General features: G+C 68.0%; 1 protein-coding gene across 2 annotated transcripts in view; it reads right to left on the bottom strand.

Moving 5' to 3' along the window:
- Nucleotides 1-21,592, bottom strand: part of THRA (thyroid hormone receptor alpha) — a 34,405-nt gene extending 12,813 nt beyond the window's left edge. Inside the window, exons 1-2 of one of the 2 annotated variants that reach the window (XM_074979338.1) lie at nucleotides 21,453-21,592; nucleotides 6,045-6,123 (exon numbers count right to left, since the gene is read on the bottom strand). The gene's annotated coding sequence lies outside the window, so the exon portion shown is untranslated. Of the gene's footprint in view, nucleotides 1-6,044; nucleotides 6,124-20,849; nucleotides 20,868-21,452 lie in introns of those variants that run through there. The other variant, XM_074979339.1, reaches the window with a different exon arrangement.
- Nucleotides 21,593-22,045: the final 453 nt, after the last annotated feature.

Raw genomic sequence — 22,045 nt, 5'->3', positions numbered from 1 at the left:
ATGGCCCTTCACGGGCTGAACTCCCAACCCTGGGTTTAGCAGGCCAATGCTCTAACCATTGAGCTATGCTGCCCTCAGCGAGGGCCAGGGGAGGGCTGTGCCCTGCAGAGGGGCTGGGAAGGGCTCAGATCTGCTCTGGGAAGTATGGGAGCTGGGGGGGGGGTGACTGGGACCCCCTTGGCCCCCCCCAAACACTTCTGCCCCCTGGCTGGTGCCTGATGGCAGAGGAGGGGAGGTGGGGTACGGGTGAGAGGGTCAGACATGGGGAAGGTGTTTCAGCGCCTGGGCTGCCCAGGCTCAGAGCCACCCAATGCCCAGGTACCCCCATGCCCCGCGGAGCTGGGAGCCCCCCGTCCCCGGCTGAGGGCAGACGTTCACCCAAAGGTTAACAAGCAGCCGGGCATCCTCCTGCATGCTAGCGGAGGGGGGGGCCCCCTCCTGGGCACCCCCCACTCCACACCCCGCCACCTGCTCCCCCAATCCAAACGTAGGGCTGTCTGCAAACAACCTGGCACAGGGCCAAGCTCAGCAGACACCGGAAAGAGCAGCGGAGAAGTGGGGTCCCCGCCACCCCGAGGCAGGAAGTGCCGGCAGGTGGGAGGAGGCGACCCGTGTCCTTGGCTGACCCCGACGGGGTCTCAGCCCGGCGCACGGGCGGGAACAATGGCGCGCTGAGGTCAGCTGAGGACAAGAGACGGGTGCTCCAGCTTCCCGGTGGGAAAGGCGGCCAGCCTGGGCACACGGCCCCGCTGCAGCTGGAGGGGGCCTGGGAGCAGGGGCTGGAGATGGGGAGTGGGGGGCACGGGGCCGGGCACAGAACTGCAGGGGTCGGGGAACAGGTGCGCGGGGTGCGTCGGCCGGCAGCTGTGGGGTGGCGCATCTGCTGAGCACGGGAGTTTGCACGTGGGCATGGGCGTGGGCGAGGGTTTGCACTAGTGTGCCGAGAGCAGTTAGGTTGGTGTGCCTGGGCGTGCCAGGCTGCATGAGGGGGCAGCCCCTGTGCCTGGCAGAGCGCAGCTCTCAGCAGAGCAGCACGTGCAAGGGGGCAGCCTCGTGCGGGGGTGGGCGCACACACCCGTGCCCTGAGAGCCAGCGGAGCTGTGTGTCCTGCACGGGCGCACACGCGCCCCTTGCAGAGAGTCTGGGGCAGGGGGAGGGGTGCACGCACATCTGGGAGAGCCATGCGTGTGCCCCGAGAGTCAGGCGTGTGTGCACGAATCATAAGCTGCGGCACCTTCACCAGCCAGCCCACATGCCACAGCCCTATCTGCCCCATGCCGAAAGGCGCTAGGCACCACAGGGCCCCCAGAACGCCTCCGGCTGGCCCCCGCCTCCGGGGGCATCTGTCCCCCTCGAGCTGTGTTTGCAGATCCCTGGGGGGGGGGACACCTGGGTGTGAGTGAGCTGGAAAAGGGGGGCCACTGTGTGGCCGAGTGGGAGTCGCTTCTGGCTGAGACAGGGCACAGGGCTTGGGGACCCTGACCCCATGACAGACCCCGCCAGGCAGAAGGGAGGACAGCTCCGGGGCTGGGATGGGAGACTGCAGGCTCCAATCTGGGCTGGCCAGCCCCAGCCCCGCTCCCGAGTGATCCAGCTTCCCCGTACCCGGCCCAGCGCCCCACAGCCCACCCGCTGCCAGCCACAGTAGAGAGGCCGGACCTGACCACGAGAGGGGGGCTGTGCCCCATTTCCCCGTGAGGGGAACCCCCAGCAGCAGGGCCTGCCGTGCGCTCCCGGGCTGCAGCCAAGCCAGACGAGCGCAGACAGGAAGGGGAGTGAGAGCAGCTGCGCCCGCAGCACCCAAAGCCCCAGTCTACGGGGGAAACTGAGGCACAGAGGGGCAAGGACAGGCAGAGGGGCCAGGCGTCATGGCTTTTAGCTCATTCCCACCTTCTAAGCCCCGAGCCCCACTTGCCTCCCAGAACCAGGAACCCTGTTAGGCTGCTGCTCCAGCCACTAGCCCCAACTGCCTCTCAGGGCTGCTATAAGACACTGCTCCCCCATGTCCCAAGCCCCAGCCATGCAACGCAGGCCCCCTCCCCTTCCAGTGCTGCAAGGGCTTATGGGTGATATGCAAATGAATCCCCACTCCCACAGGCTGGGGGCTATCCCTGGACACGAGCATGGGTGGAGGGAGGGGCCAGGCCCACCTGCGGACCAGCACCCCCACCACCAGGTAGGATGGATGCCTAGGGCGGGCCCAGGCCAGGGGACTCCCTGGAGCCAGCCAGGTGCCAGGGTGATGGGCTCCCAGGGGGAGGGTGGGTGCGGCTTCACCAGCCAGAGAGAAGCAACAGTGGGGGGCAGAGAGCGGGGCCCCACTGGGCCCCAGAGCCAGCTAATTCCTGCACTCAACACTCCTGGCAAGAACACGGAGGGGACATGTTAAACCACCGGCCTGGGAGCCAGGACACCTCTGGGAGGGGAGTGGTGTCTAGTGGTTACACCTGGGGAGTGGGAGCTGGGATGCCAGCAAACTATTCCCAGCCCTGGCCGGTCAGAGGTGGGTTAGTCCTTAGGGCTGCGGGGGAGGGAAGGAGACCAGGAATCCCGCGTTCTCTCCCCAGGTCTGTCACTGGTCTGGTGCACAACTTCGGGCCAGCCCCCGCACCTTGCCGTGCCTCAGTTTCCCCACCTGCCCTTTGGGGGCACTGGACCCTGGCCTGACAGTGGGCGAGGGGCAATGAACCCAGGCGTGGAAAGTTTGAGGGGTGGGGGAAGCGCACGGCTCAGTGAGCACGTGTCAGTGTCTGCGCACACGCCAGCGTGCAAGCAGGCGTGTGCTTGGGCACGTCTGCCTTCAGCCAGCCCCCTTCTGTCCCCCCCAGCTGTGGGTCCACAGCCCTGCTCTGCAGCTCAGAGAGCTGCCCAGGGTCCGCCCCAGTGCCCCCCCGGCCCACGCTCCCCAAGAGCCCAGCACTGGGCATGGGCTGGCAGCACAGAACCATGCCCGGCCAGAGCCCCGCAGTGCGGGGGGGGGCACTGAGCCCTTCACCCTCCACCCCCAGCCACGAGAGGAATTAGCTCCACGGAACACCCGGACCCGGCTGCCCAGACAACAGAGCAGAGGCAGCGTTGCCCAGTGGCTGGAGTCTGGGGCTGCTGCCAGAGGATGGAGGAGCTGGGGGGTGGGGGTGTCAAGGACTCTCCCTGCTTCTGCCCTGCCATGGGCCAGCGGCTGCCCGCAGCCCACGGTGGGCAGGGGAGGCTGGGACCTGGCTGGGCACCACGAAGAGACGAACCAACCCGGCTTCTCCCAGCAAACCCAGGACACAGCACTCCCAAGCTGCCTCACAGCCCATTGTGCAAACGGGAAAACTGAGGCAGCCCCCGGCTGTGCCGTCACACGGCGAGTCTGCGCAGCGGGAGAGCCAGAGCTAGAACCCAGGAGGCCTGAACTCCAGTCCCGCCTGCTTTAACGCATCCCAGCCGCAAGCTCTACCCAGCAGACCACCCCACGCCCAGGGGCCCGTCTAAGAGGCCTCCTGCTTCAGCTCCACCAGTGCCACGCCCAGGCGAGCCAGACTCCCACAGCAGGGACTGCAGCTGGCGCCGCCCAGGAACAAACACTCTCCAAGCCCCGGGCAGAGCTGGGAGCCCAGCCTGCCATGCTTGGAGCCTGGCTTCCCTGCGCCCAGGCACAGAGGCATTCGCAGGGCACAGTCCAGCTCCTTGGTGCGGCTGGAGAGCCCTGCGGCAAACCCAGGCCAGAACCAGCTGCTTGGCCCAGCCAGGTTACATGGGGAGTCGGCTTTTGCTGGGACCCAGGAGTCCGGCTCAGACTCCTCCCTCCCCCAACACCACAGGTTTGGAGTGGGGCAAGAGGTGCCATGCTTGGGGGAGAGGATGCTGCACCCTTGCAAGGTATCAGCACTGCGATGGGTGCAGCAGGGCCCCAGGGTCCAGACCAACCCCTGCACCCCCAGACTCTGGCCTGCACGGTCCTCCTTGCTCCCGGGTGTCAGGAGAAACAAACCCGGTCCCACTGGGTCCCTGCAAGCCGCACAGCTTGGGCCCTGACCCAGCTACCCTCCTGGCTCAGGCTGAGAGCGGGTGGGCCACAGGGCAGAGCCCCTTCGCCCAGCTACAGGACAGCCTCCATGCCAAAGCACAGCCCCGTCACCCGGCACTGCCCCCTCGCTGCTCAAATGCAGCTGTCTCTGGGGTGGGGCACAGCCACTCGCGCAGCCAGCCTGCAGAGCGATTGTGCACCCAGGGCTGAAATGCAGCCACCTCTGGGGCGGAGCACAACACGGCCTCTCTCGGAAACTGCCTGGGCGGCGACTCAGAATCCAAGCCACCAGCCCTGCAGTGGAGTCGGCTCCCTACAGGGCCACGTGGGCAGGCGAACCCCTCGCACCAGGCACACGAGGGGCTGGGCACAAGGTAACCGCTCGCGAAGCCCTGACCGCCCTGGGTCTCTGCCGAGGCCGAGAGGGGCAGGGGAGGGCACAGAGGGGACCGGCCACCTGCAGGAGATCCCGGCGCCCCCATTGGACCCCCAGGCGCGGCGGCTGGCGGAGCAGCTGACAGACAGCCCGGCTTTGTTGCTGCATCTCCCAGGCAACTAATCCCCGCACCTGTGGCTGGGCTGGAGGGTTTCCAGCCCAGTGTCCCTGTGCCCCATGGAGCCCGGCCCCACAGCCGCAAGGTCGCAGGGCAGAGCCGCGCCACGTGGGGTCCGGCACGACCGGGACACGAATGGGGGCCCCAGCTCAGCAGAGCAGCAACTAGCGAGGAAGAGCCCAAGGAGCAAAGGGAACTGGGTGGGGCAGAGCAGGGAGAGGTGGGGAGCCCCCCCCAAAGTATGCGAGCGGCCCCCCCACTCAGCTCCCGCCCCATCACCCCCTGCCACCTAACACTCCCCCGCCCTGCAGCTGGGGTCCCCATCCCCCAGTCCTCCCGCTGGCTTGGCCTTGAGCCGCCTCCCTGCAGCCACGCCCCAACCCCCTACCTCTGCGCCTCCCTGGGCGGGGGGCAAGGGGCCCCAATCCCTCGGCAGCGATGGCTGGGAAGGGCCCCTCCACGCAGCCCTGCGGGAACCCGGCAGGGAGAGACAGCGACCTCACGCACGAACATCCCCACCCACCGGCTCGAGGCTGGCTGGGGCCTGAGCGAGACGAGTTTGACAGGTCTCAGCTCAGACGTTGTGGGTGTGGCTCCAGACAGACCCAGGACGGACCCGGCACAGGGGGCAGGTCCCGTCTGGGGTCAGGCCGGGAGGGGCAAGCCTGGCTCTGCGCCTCACTCCACCCAAGGCAGGACCCTGAGGGGGCAAGATCCCTGCTTGCTCTGCTGCCACAGCCTACGGGCAGCCCCGGTTCTGGCCCAGAGCCCGACACTGGCGGGGGGCAGCCTACTGCTGCAGGGGAGAAGAGGTGGCTCTGCCCTGGGTGTGGGGGCTTGGGCTGGGGGGCAGCCCCACAGGGACACGCCGGGGAACATTCCACGCCCCCGGGAGAGCCGGGCCGGCCACGTTCCCATGGCACCTTCCCCTGCAGCACCCACTGCCCCAGCAGGGTCTTGGGCGCCGCCCCCGCCCACGAGGTGTCTGGCTCCTGGAGGCGTGTTGGCATCCTGCCCTGGGGGGTGCATGTCCCAGAGCTGGGAAAGGGCACCTTCCCCACCCACGTCCCGCCCCACAGCCTGTGTCATAATCCATAGCCTGTTTGGCTCCACAAACCACACCAGGCCAGGCACAGACAGGATTTCTCTGAGGGGAACTAGGCTGAGACCCCACCAAACACATCACACCTGTGGGCTCCTCCCATGAGCCGCCCTGTTGCCCTTTCAACTCAGCCCCCAGCGCCAGAGCTGCCATCACGTGGGGGCTTCTGGGAAGCAGCTGCACGCCTGGCCCGGAGCCCTGTCCCCAAAGGGCTGGGGAGGAAGGGGCGACTTCGCAGGCAGCAGCAGTGGGTTGTTATCCTCCATGTGGACCTGTCGCGAGAAGGAGCCGTGACACCCAGCCCCTCCGGCGCCCCCTCTGGGGCAGATGTGGGAGCACATGGCACTTGGGGAAGGGAACAGAGAGGGCGACTCACAGTTGTAGGTGACACCAGGGTGCGGGGGCAGAGCAAGGCTCCCTCACGTCCCTCTTCCTCCTCGCCCGAGAGATCCCTCCTGCGAAGAAGGGGTGACAGCAGGGTGAGGTGATGGCTCAGCCCCAGGGGCACCGCTCCTACGAGCTGGGCCCTGGGCTGAGATCCAGGGGCCAGTCTGACAGCTCCACCCCGGGCATGCTCGATGTCCGTATGGCACGGAGGGGAAACTGAGGCACGGGACGGAGACACAGCACGCGGGGCCGAGCGGGGACTAGAACCCAAGCGTCTTGGTCTTAGCAGCAGCTGCGGGTGAGATGAGAGGCAGGGGCCTAGAGTGAGCATGGCCAGGTCCACGCTGGGCACAGGACACCTGGGTTCCACCCCCTGCCCTCCAAACACCAACACCCTCCTCCTCCCCCAAGGACCCGGCCTCTGCAAGGTCCAACTCAAACCAGCCCCTTAGCCCACCGCTCACTGCCCCAGGGCCGGCCCTTCCTCTGCTGGCTGCCGGTGGGCACAAAGACCTCCTCCCTTGCAGCCCCCAGACCCTCCTCCCCTGCACCACCTGGTTCACGAGGCCTGGGTACGGCCAGGGGTCACCACCCCACTGCAGTGCCCAGGGAACGGGCACAGAGCGGCTGGCCTCCCCGGGGGCTCCCATTGGCCCCCTGCTGCACAAACCCATTGGGGGTGCCCGGCTCGCCAGCGGTCTCTGCCGAGCGCGGCTGCCTCGGAGCACGGCCGGCCAGGAAAGTAGGTCAAGTTTGTCTTGGCAGAGGGAGAGCATCCGTGTGTGGATTTGCAATACGGTGAGCAGCGCCCAGCTGGGCACCGGGCAGAGCCCGTCTGGGGAGCAGGGGGCACAGCCCGGTTCTCAGCTTCAGCATGCCCGCTGCCCCTCCTCCGACAGCAGCCACCCGAGGCAGAGCGTCTCAGAGATAGCCCCAGCGTGGCACTGCGCCGGGGGCGGTGGGGGTGCTGGGCTGCAGGGAGGCAGGCAGAGGGGTGGGCCAAAGGGAATGGGCTGGGGGGTTGGCCGGGGGCACTGTGCTGCAGGGAGGAGGGCGGGGGGCTCGGCCGGGGGGGCGCTGGGCATCAGGGAGGGGTGCAGGCACTCAGGCGGGGGGTGCACTGCTGCAGTGGAGGGCAGGAGGCTCGGCTGGGGGGTGCTGGGCCGCAGGGAGGCGGGTGGGGGGCTCGGCTGGGGGAGGCGCAGGCTGCTGTCCCCTGCGGGTCGGCTCCTGGCCGGGATCACCACGCAGAGGGCTCCCGGGGCCCTTCCCCGAGAGGTGGGTGCGAACCCTGGGGTCTGGGCCAAAGTCCAGCTCAGGAGATTCCCAGCTGCCTCCGCCGGCCCCACCCGCCCCACCGGCTCCCGTGCTACCCCTTGGTGCTGGCGGCCGGGACCTGCCCTCTGGGGCCGCCCAGCGGTGCCGGGGCAGCCAAGCGCTCTGAAGTGGCTGCAGGTGGCAGGGAGCCTGGGGCTGAGGAGGGGCGGAGGGCGTGGGGTGGGGGGATCTCATCACCCCAGCTTGCACGGTGCCCAGCCCCCCTCGCGCCCACTGCCCCCTCCCTCACCCTTCCCGGAGGGGTCACTGGGCGCTGTGGCTCCTGCGGGAATTCCCCTGGCGCGGCAGAGAGACGCCTGGACCGAGGGGATTCTCCGGGGTCCAGGTGTTCTCTGGGGCTCCAGCCAGGGCTGGAGGGGAGCAGAAAGGGTTCCCCAGCACCCTCCAGGGGTGGGAACCCCACCCCGCTCCTGTGCCCCCTACCGGGCCCCATGGCACCGGGCCATGCACGGCTGGCTGGGCCCCCCTCCAACACCCGGGGCTGCCACACAGCCTCCCCGTCGGCACCAGGGACCCAACGCATTGAGCCAATCCGAGCCCCCCCAGCCCTGCGCCACCGAGCCACCTGCTGCGCCCGGGGCCAAGCTGCTCCCCGGGTGCTGGGGCGCAGGACACGCCGCGAGCCCTGAGTGGCTGGGGGAGAGCACCCACAGCTCCCAGCCGGCACACGGGGCAGCAGGAGCCAGGACACCTGGGTCCCACGAGGGCCACGCTTTTCCCTGCTCTGCTGGGCTGGTGCCTTCCCACTGGCAGGGGGAGCCTGAGTCCCCCCCAAGGAGCCCCCAAGGGCTACCCCCCCCCACCTCTGCAGCCCCGGCATTGCTCAATCGGGCTGAGTCAGACACTGGCCCAACCGCCCCAGACAAACAGACACTTAGCAGGAGCGGTGATGGGTGGGGGGGGTCTTTTAACCCTTCCCCAGCCAGCCCGCGCCGATTCCCAGAACACACAGCCTGCCCTGCCCCCCCAGATCACGCCAGTACCCCGCCAGGATCTCCCCACCTACCCTCCCCCCCCCACGAGACCCCCACCCATCCCCCCATTCCTCCTGCCCTGCTGGGACCCCCCGTGGCCCCTGCACAGCCTTCCCCCAGGCCGCCTCCAGCACACGGGGCTGGGTGCCCCCAGCGCCTGGCTCCTGGTGAAGGCGCTCTGCCCAGGGCCCCAGCACCACCGCGAACCTGGCAGGGAAGATGGGCGTGCGGGCAGCCGAGCCAGGCAGGGTCAGCGTGGGAGGTTCTGGGCTCTGGGGGGGGCCGGCGTGCGAGCCAGGAGCGCACAAGCCCATGCACAGGGACAAGCGTCCGCAAACCCACCGGTGCCTGACCAGCAGCCTCATGTTTACACCCCTGGGCACATCGCAGCTCCCCAGGCCACACCCGGTGGGGGGGCGAGAGTGGGGGGCTGGGTGCCAGGACTCCTGGGTTCCATCCCTGACCCGGCTCCTGCCCCCCGTGACCCCCGGCCAAGCACTGCCCCCCTGTGCCGGATACCACAGGGCTGGGTGAGGCGTGCGGTACTTGGCGCCCACGGGCCCTGGTGGTGCCCCCCGGGCTGCAGGCAAGGTGCGCCCGCTTGGGGCCGCCAGCTGAGGCCGCTCCCTGCTCCAGGCCAGCTCTCAGCTGCGCCCTGCCCAGGCAGCACCCACTGCAGTGTAAATACGCCGGGCGGGCGGGCAAGGGGCCGCAGCATGTTTGTTTCATAGGGGCTCAGCCGCACTAACACTTCCAAGTATAGGCACTGGCAGGAAGCCAAGGACACAGGATCCGCAGCCTTCACCGGCCGGCTCCAGCCCCCACACCACGCTCCTCCCGCCGCCCGCTGGCAGAGGAGACCCCCCTCCAGCTGCACCAGGGCCCCCAGGCTGGCGTGCCCGGCTCAGAGGCGCCAGCACCCAGCGCAGCCCCGCAGGAGGGGATGGAACAGGTCTGGCAGCCACCAGCTCCGTCCAGCCTGGAGCTCCAACACTTCCATCGCCAGCTAATCCCCCGCCACCGAAAGAGCCATAGACGGGACCCAGGAGTCCTGGCTCCCAGGCCGGTGCTCGGATCGTTCATTCTCTCCTGGGGGAGGTCAGCCCCGGTAGCACTACGCAAACCCCCTCACCTGGCAGGCGGCTGCTGCGCCCCAGAGGTGGCTGCACTTCGGTGGTGCTGTAATTCCCATGGCTCAGGCCTGGGCTGAGCCCAGCACCGGGAACACCCTGGGGGTCGGTAGGAACAACGCAGGGGTCTGCAGAGAAACCCCCACATCCAAACTCGTCCGGGGATCAGGGCTTCCCCAGCTGGCGCTGTAAGACTTACAGGCCTCGCCCCCAAAAGGCACCCAGGGAAACCGAGGCACAGGGCAGGCCGGTTCTGCCAGTACTAGAAAGCTACGTGTGTGCGGGCCTCACACCTTCAAGGCAGGTCCTAGCCACGGCCCTGACATGCTGCCATGGGTGGAGGTCTGGGCTAGGCCCAAGTCAGGGCTGGGAATGGGCTGAGATTTGCACCACCAGCCGCAGAGTAGGGAGTGGTTGCTCAGCCCCGGGGCCCGGCCCCTAGCACCCGGTAAGAACCCACAGCCACGGGCCACGTAGACACCCGATAAGCAGAACCTGGCCATGTGCCACCCGCAACCCCGCACTGGCCAAAGGCCCAACTCCCCCTGACTCCCGACCAGCCCCCCAGCCCCCGCTCCACCAGCCAGACCCCCAGCTCCCCGTCCCTACTCCCAGCCAGGCACCAGCGCACCCTGTAAGCTGAGCGCCTGCCTGGGCGAGCTGATTCGCAGAGCACCCCCAGCCAGCAGCGTGTCCCTCTACCGGTGGTGCACATCCACACATGCCCGGTGCACCAAACAAAATTTATTCTGCCCATGGATGGGAAAAATCGAGGGGGGACATCGCCAGAAACCCAGCTCCCCCCATGCCTGTACCCCCTGCCCAGACAGCTGCTACACGCCACCTCTCTTCTCCAGCCCAACCGGGCTCTAGTAAGCAGCTCTCATCCTTAGCCAGCTCTCCACGTGACCCTGGGCAAGCTGCTTGCTCCCCGGCTGCTCCCTGCCTCGGTTCCTCTCCTGGGAAGGGCCCTGGCTCTGGCGTTCAGCAGAGCCAAACGCCACCCAGCCAAGCGCCCCACCGCACGCCTCGTCCCACCTTGCCCGCGACCGATAACACACACGGCGGCTTAGGGCGAAAGCCGGCGCTGAGCCTGGCTAAGCCTGCGCTAATGACAACGGTTAATTAACGGCCTGGGACGATCCCACTGCAACAGTGCCAGGGGCCCGGCGGGTGGGGGAGGGGCATAGGGACACGCGGGGGAGGGGGCTGCTCTCTGCCTCTGCCCCCCACTCCATCCGAGCCGGTGACGCCCCTCCCCCGCCGCACCCAGCCTGCTAGGGTCGACCCCCACAGCGCGTGCCCTGCCTGGGTGCCGCCTTCCCCGCCTTCCCCAGCGGCCGAGGAGCTGCTGCAGCCAGCCAGAAAAACCAGCCCAGCTGCAGCTTGGGGCCTGGCAGCTCCCCACCCCACCTGGGGGCGAGCGGGCAGCCGTGCCTGGCAGAGGGCAGAGCCAGCTACTGAGCCCCATGCACCCTCCCACTGCAGGGCCATCCCCCCTGCTGGCTTGGGTCCCCTCACCCCAGGAGTCCTGCTGGCTCAGTACTGCCCCCCAGCGAAGCCAGCCCCCAACACACCTCCCCACCCAGACCCTTCTGCCCTAGCTCCCAGGCTCAGGGCACCGGACTGCCCGCTAGCGCCCGGGGCGAGGGAACTGTCTCAGCAGCTGAGAGGCAGGCGCCTGCCCCCCGGCTGGGACCCCACGGTCTGCCCGGCAGCCTCTACCAGCCCCATGCCCGCAGGCCCACGGGCAGCACAGGGCAGCTGGCGGTGCAGGGAGCCTGGGGCTAAACCCAGAGGAGCTGGCGGGGAGCGGAGAGGGCCCCATGCCGGCCGAGGGGGCCGCGGACGCTGACCTCCCCACGGGTAAGGCCCCCGCAGGAAGGACGACGGGCCCCTCCGCCAGCCACCCCAGCCCAGCCAGGCTGCACCCAGCCCAGCCTGCCTCACCCGGGGGAAGGAAACACCCCCCTTGCCCCCACCGGTTACCCAGGGCCACATGAAATCAACCAGCTGAGACTCAGCATTAATGCCCCAGCAAACGGCCCAGCAGCCAAGCACCAGGTGGGGAGCGAGGGGCACTGGTACAGGCTGGGGGGCCGCCTAGGGTGGGGCTATTGGGGGTCTGCAGGCCAGGAGGGAGGGACACAGCCATGGCTGGGGGGAGGGGTCTCTTGCTGCAGAGGTATTGGGGTCCCTGCCTCCATGGGGAGCAGGCGCCTATTACCCCGTCAGATCCCGGCAGCAGCTCTCTCTACCCTTCCCCCATCCCCCAGGGCAAGAGGTTCCTGGCTCATTTGTCTTTCCCGGGCACAGCTCAGACAACCTTTAATTAGCCCAAGCGCCTGCCCAGCAGGAGGGCACGCTGCAGCCGCCACCGACGGGCACCCCTGTCATGCCAGGGCAGTGGGCAGCGCTGGGGCCTGGCCAGCATGCAGGGAGCCAGGGCAGGTCACACTTAGCTGGCAGCCCAGGGACAGGCTGTAGCGGCTACCGGGCCATATCCCCCGTCCCCCCGGATTCCTGCCAATAATAGGGGAGTAAACCGGCAACCAACCCCCAACAGGAGCTGTGTTGGGCTGTGCCTGCCCTGCGAGGAAAGGGCTGACACCCGACGCACTCATTGCACGTCAGAGCCCTGCCACGCCGACATCCAGGGGTCCCCTTGCACCACCCGGCTCCCCGCCCTCCAGGGAGCTTACTGCTGAGCTGGGCAAAACCAGGCAGGTTTATTGGGCTGCAAAACAACTGGCGGGCAAAGTCCAGGGCCAGGCGGGACCCCAGCTCGGCCTGTGGCTGCAGGAGGAAGCCGGGGTCGGGGACGGCCTGGCGGGGTCACCAAGAGAGCGCCCCAAAGCCAGAGCCAGGGAGGGGCCCCCACAGGCCAGGCCAGGCCAGAGCTGGGGGGCGGAGGGAGCTGGTTACCAGGGTACACAAGGGGGCGGATGTTTCTGCCTGCAATAGGCCCTGCAGATGCTGAGGGCTCAGCAGACAGGGGGCTGGGGGGTCAGGAGTGGGGAGCACCAGCGGAGCTGCCTGCACACGTACCTGGGGAGGGAAGAGGCCAACAGGGGAGCTGTCCGGCACAGATGTGGCGTGGTGCCAGGTGCGCTGACAGCTCCCGGCACGGGCTGCTCAGCCAGCTCCTCTGGGGACGGAAGCCTGGAGCGTTTAGATCTAACGGGCCTGGGGCCGTGGGGCACTACCGGGCGGGGGCGGGCGGAGCCAGGAAACGGGGCGCGGGGAAGTGCTGGATTCGAGATTTGATCCATGCGCCTCCCCAGGGCAGTGCTGGGAGCCCCACGCCCAGCCTCCGGAGTGCCTGTGGGGGGGCAAGGAGACCTCCCCCTGCCTGCCGCATGCCCAGGCGCCAGCTTAGGGGAGCTGCTGAACTCAAAGGCAACGCAGGAAAAGGAGTCCGAGGAAATGCTGGGGCTGGGGCAAGGAGAGAGCAGCTCAACCCCGGCCCCCAAAACGTCCCCCAGCCTTTGCACCGCCAAGAGGAAATCCTGCCAGGCTGGGGGCAAGAGCAACGCGTCTCCCAGTATGTGCACAAGCGTGTGCAAGGGCAGAAGCATTCATACATGTGCAAACAAATTAAAAGACACGGACAGGGTCACGCACGGGGCTGGGGATGACCTGGTGTGAGAATGCACGGTCCTCTGCACGAATGTGAGCGTGTGCAGCTACACGAGGTGGTGTCGGTGACCACATCCATGTCCAAGTGTCACTTACACAGCCTGAACTTAACTGTGCTCCCCCGTGATTGTGTGCACTCTCTCCCCACCTGGGTGTGCACCTCCTCACTGGCTTGCACAACAGTGTGTGCGTGCATATTCATGCAAGGTCTCTGGCTGTGCGCGCACACCAGGGTGCACACGCATGTGCTCACCCCATTCCCAGATGGGAGGGCCCACATGCATGTGCACACCCCCATTCCCGGCTGGGCGGGTGCACCAGGGTGCACACGCATGTGCACACCCCCACTCCCGGCTGGGCGGGTGCACCAGGGCGCACACGCGTGTGCACACCCCCACTCCCGGCTGGCGTGCATGTCCCCGGCCACGCACAGGCCAATGGGTGGCTGGGGACAGCCAACATGACTAAATTCAGCTGGAATCCCAAACATTTGGTGGCAACAGCTGGGCTGCTCGGAGCGGCTGCTCGCGAAGGAGGATGCCATGCGGATGACATAACAGACGTGGGACGCAGCCTCCCCCCAATGCGGGAGAAGAGACCCCCCCACCCGCCTCTCCCCCGCCGGGCCGGGGGACAAGGGCTCTGATCCCAGGGGAGGAGCTTCAGCACCCGGCTCAGCCTCTGCCCCAAAGGAGGTGACACCCCTGGGCCTTCTAACGCCTCCACACCCCACAACAGGCCGGGCTCTACCTGGCAACAGAACAAGCTCTTGTGAAATCAGCGTGCGCCAGCCCCCGCCGGCAGCCCTGCCCCCGCCCAGCCAGAGTACCGCCGCTAGCACCGGCCTCGCACGACCGTCCTGGGCAGTGGAGCTGCCAGCCCAGGTTCACCCGCCAGACGGGCCAGGGCTGCTCCCAGGCTGGCGGGGGCCCTCCTCGGGGTGGGGATCGCCTCTCACGAGTCAGGCTCGGGGGCGGCGGTGTTCACGCCCCGAGAAACCCAACGGACGGTACCGGTGGTGCTCCAACCGGCCGCAGCAGATTTGGGCCGGGGTGCGCGGCGGGTGAGAGAAAGGACGCGACGTTAAAAGCACCACGTGCACCCGCTGAGCTGCCATTTCCTCCCCGCACGCAAGGTTCGGCCTGGCCAGCCGCTCGCCCACACCCAGAAAAACAGGAAAATTGACTTCTCTCGAAAACTTTTTTCCCTGGGACTTTGACTTCAAGACAGTTATAAACAGCTCATTGTTGGGCACCTCCAGTCCAAGGGGACTGGCTGATGAGCAGAGCTGGCAGGGGGAGGGGACAGTGGTTACAGCCGATCAGTGGTCGTTAGCAGAATTAATATGTTATGCTTCGTTAGTCGCCTCTCGGTTTCAAAAGGAGCCCCCAAGCTGGGCACAGCCAGCGTGTCCCCAGGCTGCAGCCACCTCTGGGGCGAGGGGCAGCAAACAGCACCCAGAGCTCGCTGGGCTGGTGCCTCCGGCTAAGAGTCCAGGACTCCTGGGTCCTATTCCCAGCTGGGAGAGAGGCGTGGGCCCCAGCGGTCAGAGGAGGGAAATGGGAAGCCAGGATGCCTCGGTGCCAGTCCCAGCTCTGCCCTTCTTGTGTCACCAGCCTCATTTGGTTGCCTCAGTTTCCCCACCTTACAGGGGTGTTGCGAAGTGTCGCTGACCTCAGAGAGGAAGCACGGGAGGCCGTTACTGATGGGAGGGGAAGCTCGGCCCAAGCGGGGCCGGGGCAAATGCTGGCTTTACGAGAAACTCCACCGGACACTCAGTGTCCGCATGGGTGGCAACAGGGCTGAGGCTTTTCTGGTCTGCCCCGTACAACCTGCAACCCCCCTCCTGTTTCACAACTGCAGCCAGAGAGCTGCAGATCCCCTTCTTGCACCATCCCTGAGAAACCACCTTGGCCCCATCTCCAGCCGGATGGCCAACCCAGGGGTGGGGAGGCAGGTGCAGCGGGCGAGGGACTCAGCACCCCAGGCTGCCAGCACAAGGTGGAATCCTGCCTCCCCGGCCGGAGGGAACTGAGCCCCAGAGACCAGCACCGCTGCTGGCAAAGTCCCCCAAGGGCTCGCCGGCACCAACGCCCCTGGGAGCCCAGCTCGGCCAGGCCCTTCCTCAGGCAGCTGGCCCCCAGCTCCCCAACAGAGCCATGCCCAGCCCTGGAGTGTTCTCGAGCTGGGACCCCCAAGGGGCGCAGCCCAGATCTCACCAGTTCCAGGACCCGGCCTCAGCTGATTGGCTGGGGACACACGAGTCCGCACCCTGGGGGAACCAATCCACACCTCGGATTCCCCAAGGAATTCTCCCGCAAATCCTCCTGCCTTGCACAGCAGCCAGCCTGGCCCTCGCCCGCCCCACCTGGCTCTCCTTGCCTGCCCCCCCCCCACAGCTGGGGAGGAGGGGGCAGGCACTGGAGGGGTTGACCCACCCTGCCAACCACCCCCTGGCAGGGTCAGAGGCTCTCCTTGCTTGTTGCCCCCTCTCCTGGGGACCTGGGACTTGGCCCCCAGGAGGGGCGGCCGCTGGCAGGGGCGTCCCACCCCAGGGGCTGCGGGCAGCCCAGGGGGCGCGGTGTCCAGGAGGAGGGGGCCATCTTGGGCAGGCGGGTGGGCAGGAAGGCAGCCCTGCGGCCCCAGACTGGAAGTTCCTGCCACCTGCTTCCGATTGTGGTTCGCCCAGGGAATCCCCGGCTCCCGCTGGCCCACGGCCATCTCTGCACAGCCGGCACCCGCCTGGCACCCAACCCTCCCCGAGCCACCAGGGGCGCACGGCACGCTGGAGTCACTGCCCACTCAGCCCAGGGCCCCAGCTTGGGCTCCCCACTGGACTGGCAGCCTCGCAGAGCCAGTTGGGGCCCTCTCTGCTCTGGAAGCCCCACTCCCGCCATGACCGCCTGCTGCATGAGCTACCAGCCCCCGCCACTGACGTGTGATGAGCGCGCTGGGGCTCAGCTCTTCGCTTCCCCAGCACAATCAGTCTACTGGGCTGGCTGCCGCATCAAGGCTTGAACCAGCTGCGGTGACTGAACAGCCGCGCCCCCCCACCGGGCTCCCCAAAGCCAGGGGCAGGGATCCACTCAGACAGTGCCCAGCTGGCGTCTCTGGCCTGCAGCCGATTCCCACGCAAGCGACCCGAAGGCCTGTGATGCACCAAGAGCCGGCAGCAGGGGAGCGATTGCTAGAGCAGGTGGACGGGGACAGGGACCTCTCACAAACTGCTACTGCGTGTCTACCAGCAGCACCCATCACCATGGCGTCAGACCGCGGCCTGCCTCAGTTTCCCCACCTATAAAACAGGGCCCAGGGCCCTGCCCTGCACCCCAGCACGCACGGAGCTGCCCGTGGTCAAAGGCAAGTCCCCAACAGCTCAGCCCCACCAAGCGGCACCAGGACAGCCCCGGAGGATGCCCCAAGGGGAAGACTGCGCTGCACCGTGGCAGGCGCTCAGCGGGCGAGAAAGCCACAGCATCCATTCCCTACAGCAGTGCTCCGTGCCCGGGGCAGCCGGGTCTGGCGTGCGCCAGCGCTCACAACCTCCCCTCCCCAGGGAGTCCATGCACTGCAGCCGGGCAACCTGAACCTTGCCCCCCCCCCCCCCCGGGAGGGCCCAGGCTCCGGCTGGGCTGGGCTGGGCTGCGGCTGGGGCGACCTTGCTCAGCCACAGGCTGCGGGGCCCTGGCAGGAAGTGGCAGGGCGCAGGCGGAGCCAAGGAGCCTGAGGTGTCTGCAGACGCACCAGCCTCACACTGCTCCGCACCAGAGGGGGAGGACGGCTGAGCCAACAGGTTCCCAGCCCTGCTCCTCCTCTGTCACAAGGCTCTGCCCAGGGCCAGCACCTTCCTTCCAGCTGCTCCCCCCACGCCCCCGAGAGGGGCTCGCTGGGCAGTGATAGGTCTCCAAGGAGACCCCAAATCGGCTGGTCCGGGCCTCTGCTGGGCCAGAGAGGGGAACGGAGCCCAGGGGTCCTGCCCCCCTCATCCCCTCCCCAACGCTCTCTGGGGCCCAGACGCCTGTGCTCTGCCCGGGCAAACAGCTGTGCCGTGGGAGCCCAGTGCAGGGCCCAGGCGGGCAGGGGCACACAGCGCTGGGAGAGCTGGCCTGGCCCCACTTCTCAATTCCAGGCCTCCCTGCAGCCAGGATCTGGCTGGGCCGGTGAAGTCCCCGCACCAGCCGCCTGGGGACCGCAGGGAGCAGAGCCCAGCGCATCCCTGGGGCATTAGGGTGACCCAGTGGCCAGTAAGCTCCCACCCCAAGAGCCTCTCCCATGATTCCCACTGGCCAGGAGCTGCAGCCAATGGGAGCTGCGGAGACGGCTCCTGCAGTGTGAAAAGCTGCCTGGCTGTGCAGCAGCCAGAGCGGGGACATGCTGCTGCTTTTAGTAAGTGCTGCCCGAGCCCCCCGGCTCCTGCCACTGCCCTGATCCGCCTCCCAATCCTTCAGTCCCAGCCTGGGGCCCCTGGCTGCCCCTCCTCCCTGGCCCCATCCCAGGCCCTGCACCCCTCGCCAGAGCCCTCACTGAACCCCGCTGGGAAAGGAGGGAGGAGTGGGGGAGGGGCTCCATAGAGGGGCGGGGCCTCGTCAGAGGAGTGGGCGGGGCCTCAGCAGAGGGATGAGTCAGGGTGGGGCAAGGCAGGAAGGTCACCCACTGCTGGACAATCAAACCCTGTCCTGCCTGTCTTAGCTCTGTTCTGCCACGCACACAGCTGCTCAGCCAGGCTGGTGCGCACGAGGGAACACGCACAAGCACCTGTGCACGCCTACCACACTCTGACTTGTGCCTGCACACGCTGCTCGGTCTGTGCGCACGCCTGGATCACCCGTGCACACGGGGCCACGCTTTTACCCTGGCCCACGCGGCGGGGGCGGATGGATTTGCACGCACGGGTGCAGAGGCCACAAGGTGACATGCGTGTGCACGGGCACGCGTGTGGATGTGCAGGCACGAATCCGTGTACACAGCACACATGTGTCATTTGTCTGCTGCAGGGATGTTTGCCAAGGGCGTTGGGGGGGAACAACTCCATTAAAGAACTCTCCAGTCCCGGGTGAGTTCCCCACCCAGAGAAACACCCCGGGGCCCAGGAGAAAAATTTAAAAAACCTCCAGGAGCTGGGACGGGGAGGGGGGGGTGGTCTTGCAAACCGGTTCCACCAGGTGCTGGCGCGGGTGTGTGCCTGCCCCGAGCTCTAGGGCAGGGAAGGAAATGAAATCCTTGTAGCCCCTTTCCCGCCCCTTTCCCAGTGACACACTGGGGGCCCTGCGCTGAGCCAGGACACCCACCAGCCCCACCTCACGCCCAGGCAGGGACTGACCCCCACTACGATCTCAGCAGGTTTCCTGGAAACTGTTTTCTGGAGCAACTCTCCCCTGTTCCCAGCCAGACCCTACCATCTGCCTTGCCCCTGAGCGGCGATCTACGGGCAGCGGGCCAGGGGAGGTGGCAAGCACAGGCCACGCAGAGGGCAGCTCCCAGGGCTGCACAGCCAAAGGTCATGCTGACAAGCTGAGGATTCCCCCACCCATGCGGCCCAGGGAGCAGACCAGGGGCAGGACCAGCGTTCCTGCCAATTTTTTCCATCCACAAGCGGAATAAAGTTTGTTCTGTGCTCTGAGGCCTGCGTGGGAGTGCACCACCAGTAGCCACAGAGGCTGCAGCTGGGGGCGCTCTGCTAAGCTGCTGGCTGGCACCTGAATCTCTCCTGGGCGGCTGACAGGGAACCCTGGGCAGGACCTCAGAGCAGCAGCGGGGTCTGGAAGGTTGACACAGTGCGCCTGCGAGCCAGGCAGAGCCGGTGGCCCCCCCACCCGGTGCCAGGAAGCCAGTGCCCCTCCCCAGCTGCCTGCCCACCCTTCCTTGTTGCTACCAACGTGCTCATGCATCCCAGTCGCACACGCACAGGGCCCAACCCCCTGGGGTGGCAGCTTGCTAGCTCACGGTCTTGCTCCCTACCCGTAGCATGGGGGAAGCCCCTGCTCCCTCCTGCCTTGCGAGTTGGTGCGACGAAGCCGGCCTCAGCCAGTGTCTGCACAGCCCCTGGCACGACGGCCCCCAGGCTTGGCCCCCTTGCACCTGCACGGCTCCTGACACGACGGCCTGGCACGATGGCCCCCATGCGCCTGCACGGCCCCCGGCATGAGGGCCCTCGGGCGCCTGCACGGCCCCCGGCACGACAGAGCCCTGTTCACTTCTGGCGCCTTTTGATGCTACCCCATCATAAACTACCAGGAGGAGTCATCCCATAGCCAGCACCCTTCGCATCCTGCTGATAAGCACAGACCCAGCCTGACTCCCCTCTGTCCACCAAGGGTCCCCGTCTCCAGAGGTGGCAATCGGGTCAGTCAGCTCTCCCAGAAGATCCAGCACAGCCACACCGGGACTATGCGGCCAGGGAGACACAATGACAAGCGAAAGGCAAAGAAGGGGCAGGAGGGGGCACAACAGAACAGACAGCTGCATCCAGGGGGTTTTGCTGAGCAGCTCCAGAAATGAGACCCCATCCTGGGCCATACAGGTGCCTGCCAGCCCCCCGCCCCAGCCCCATGGCTCTGTGCCCCTGGCCTGACCTCCTCCTTCCAGCCCCTGCGGGAGTCCCCACCGCCTTCTCCTGCCTGTCCCCAGCCTTCGGGGGAAAAGGGTGCTGTGCCCAGCCCACTCACCCTCCGCCGCCCAGAGGGGCCCACGCACATTCCACGGTCGGTCGGAAGCCCCCTGCCCAGGCCCCAGCACGACAACACCCCTGCCCCAGGTTGAGTGTCCCCCCGCCCCCGGCCGCCTGCCCAGTTTGGAGAAGGGGCGGGGTGCTGGGGGAGCACAGACCCCTGAAGACCAGCCCAGTAGACTGGGACCCTGGGCCCGCTGGGGGCACGCTGCAGAGGCGCCGGCAGCCTGGCCGCCCACGTGTCCCCACAGCCCCACGCCGGATTGGGCCCCACACCGCACTCCCCGGGGCTGTCACCCTGCCTGACGCAGGCACGGCGGCTGTCGCTGCTGCGCCCACACCGCCGGTCGGGAGCCTCCCTTGGCTGGGGAGGGGAACCCCGCTGCACGGGTCCTCCCAGCCCAGCTGTACACCCCGCTCCCGGTCAGAGCCCCGGCCACAAGCGGGGGGCTGGGGGGGGGCCACGACTTGCTCCTGCCCGTCCCCGCCACCGGAGCGGAGTGTGGGGCGTTCAAGCGGTGTGAGCGCCGGCGCTCAGAAACCCACGCAGCCCCCCTAAGGCCCCCCTGACTTGTGATCAGCCAGCACATGCCAAATGGCCCTGGTTTGTAAGAAAATATTTACCCATATTTTCCCTCCCCGTTCCGCTCCCCCTTCCCGACTCACCCCCCACCCGGGCGCCAGCAGCCCCCCAACACCACCACCCCCCAACCAGCAGCTCGCACCCCGGCCCTGGCTCCCTCGCACCCCACCCCCTGCAAAAGCAAAACTGCCACTGCCAGGCGGTGCAAAGCTGGGGAGATTTAAAGGCAGAAACGTCAGCAAAGGGGGGGGGGTCCCCCCGCCAGGTTAACGCCCCCCGAAAGCTCCTGGGCTGCCAACGACCCCCGCCCCCGGGAGGCGGGCAAGCCACGGACGCGTCGCCCTCATTCCAGGGGAGATTAAAGGCGCTTTGCGGGCGCGGGGGGCGGGGGGGGGCCCAGGGCCCCGAGTGCCACCGCCGGGGCTGGCACGGACGGGGCGAGCGCCGCACGCCGTAAACAAACCGAGGTTGGAAGGGGCTGGCGCTGTCTGGCAGGGCGGGCGTGTGTCTGTCTGTCTCCCTGCCTGCCTGCGCCCCTCCAGCTAGGCCACAGCTCCGCCTGTGCTGGAGAGGGAAATATAGGTTAATGCCAGCAGGGGCAGGGGGATTACAGCTGGGGGTCAGGAAGGAGCTGGCGCGGCCCAGGGACCTGGGCCCGGGGGGGGCGGGGGGGGGTAAGTACGAAACACAACACGGTGCAAAATCCCAAAGCCAAGTGGGTGCGGGGGGGGGGAGGGGAATCGTTTACCCCTCCCCCTCCCCCCCAGTCCGTGCATGGCACTGACAGGGCCCGGGGCAGCGGGCAAGGGGGAACCAGGAAGCCGGAAGGTTCATGGGGGGGGGGGCTGGCTCGTGCGGGGGGAGGGGGCCCCCAGCTGGGAGAGGAACCCAAGTGGACAGCTGGTAAGGCGGGGCGGGGGGGCTGCGCCTGGGCCTCCCCAGTTCGATCCCCCGTGCACCGACCCCCCGTGCAATGCACCGACCCTCGTGCAATGCACTGACCCCCCCTCCCCATGCCCGGGCCCCGGATCCTGCCCCGCAGCGCCCCCCCCCGCGCGTCCCTTACCTGGGCGGGGCTGCGCCTCTCCTGCCCCGGCTCTCTGCCCCCGTCCCGGCGGGATGCGTCTGCCGGGCCCGGGCCGCTGGCGCTGTAAATCCGGGGCTGGCAGCGCGGCTCTGGCTGCGTGTCCCCGGGAGCGGGCTGCGAGCGCAGCGCGGCGCGGCCAGACTCCGCCCCGCCCCGCCGGCTCCAGTCCTGCCGCGGCCCCAGCCCCCTTCGCCGGCGAAAGGCCGCTCCCTGCCGGCCGCCCGGCTCCCTGCGCCCCGGCCCCTGCTCCCCTCGTTCCCTGAGCCCCGGCCCCTACTCCCCCTCTTCCCTGCGCCCCCACTTCCCCCAGCGCTGCGCCCCCCGCTCCTGTCCCCGCTGCCTGCTTCCTGCACCCCCCCCACTGCCTGCACCTCCCACCCCATTCCCCTGGGCGTCCCCCTCATTCCCTGCACCCCGCACACTGCTCCCTGTCCCCCTCTGGCTCTGTGCCCCCAGCCCAGCCAGCGTGGCTCTGCACAGCCCCTGTGCCACCCCACCCCCTGCTTTCCCTGCTCCCCTCTGGCTCTGCACCACCCTATGCCCCCAGCTCCTGTTGCCCAGACCCAGCTCTC

This window comes from Carettochelys insculpta, chromosome 28, assembly GCF_033958435.1.
Source record: "Carettochelys insculpta isolate YL-2023 chromosome 28, ASM3395843v1, whole genome shotgun sequence".
In the NCBI taxonomy this organism is placed as follows: Eukaryota; Metazoa; Chordata; order Testudines; family Carettochelyidae; genus Carettochelys; species Carettochelys insculpta.
The sequence above is the reverse complement of the archived record's forward strand: the minus strand, read 5'-3'. Positions and strand labels throughout refer to the sequence as shown.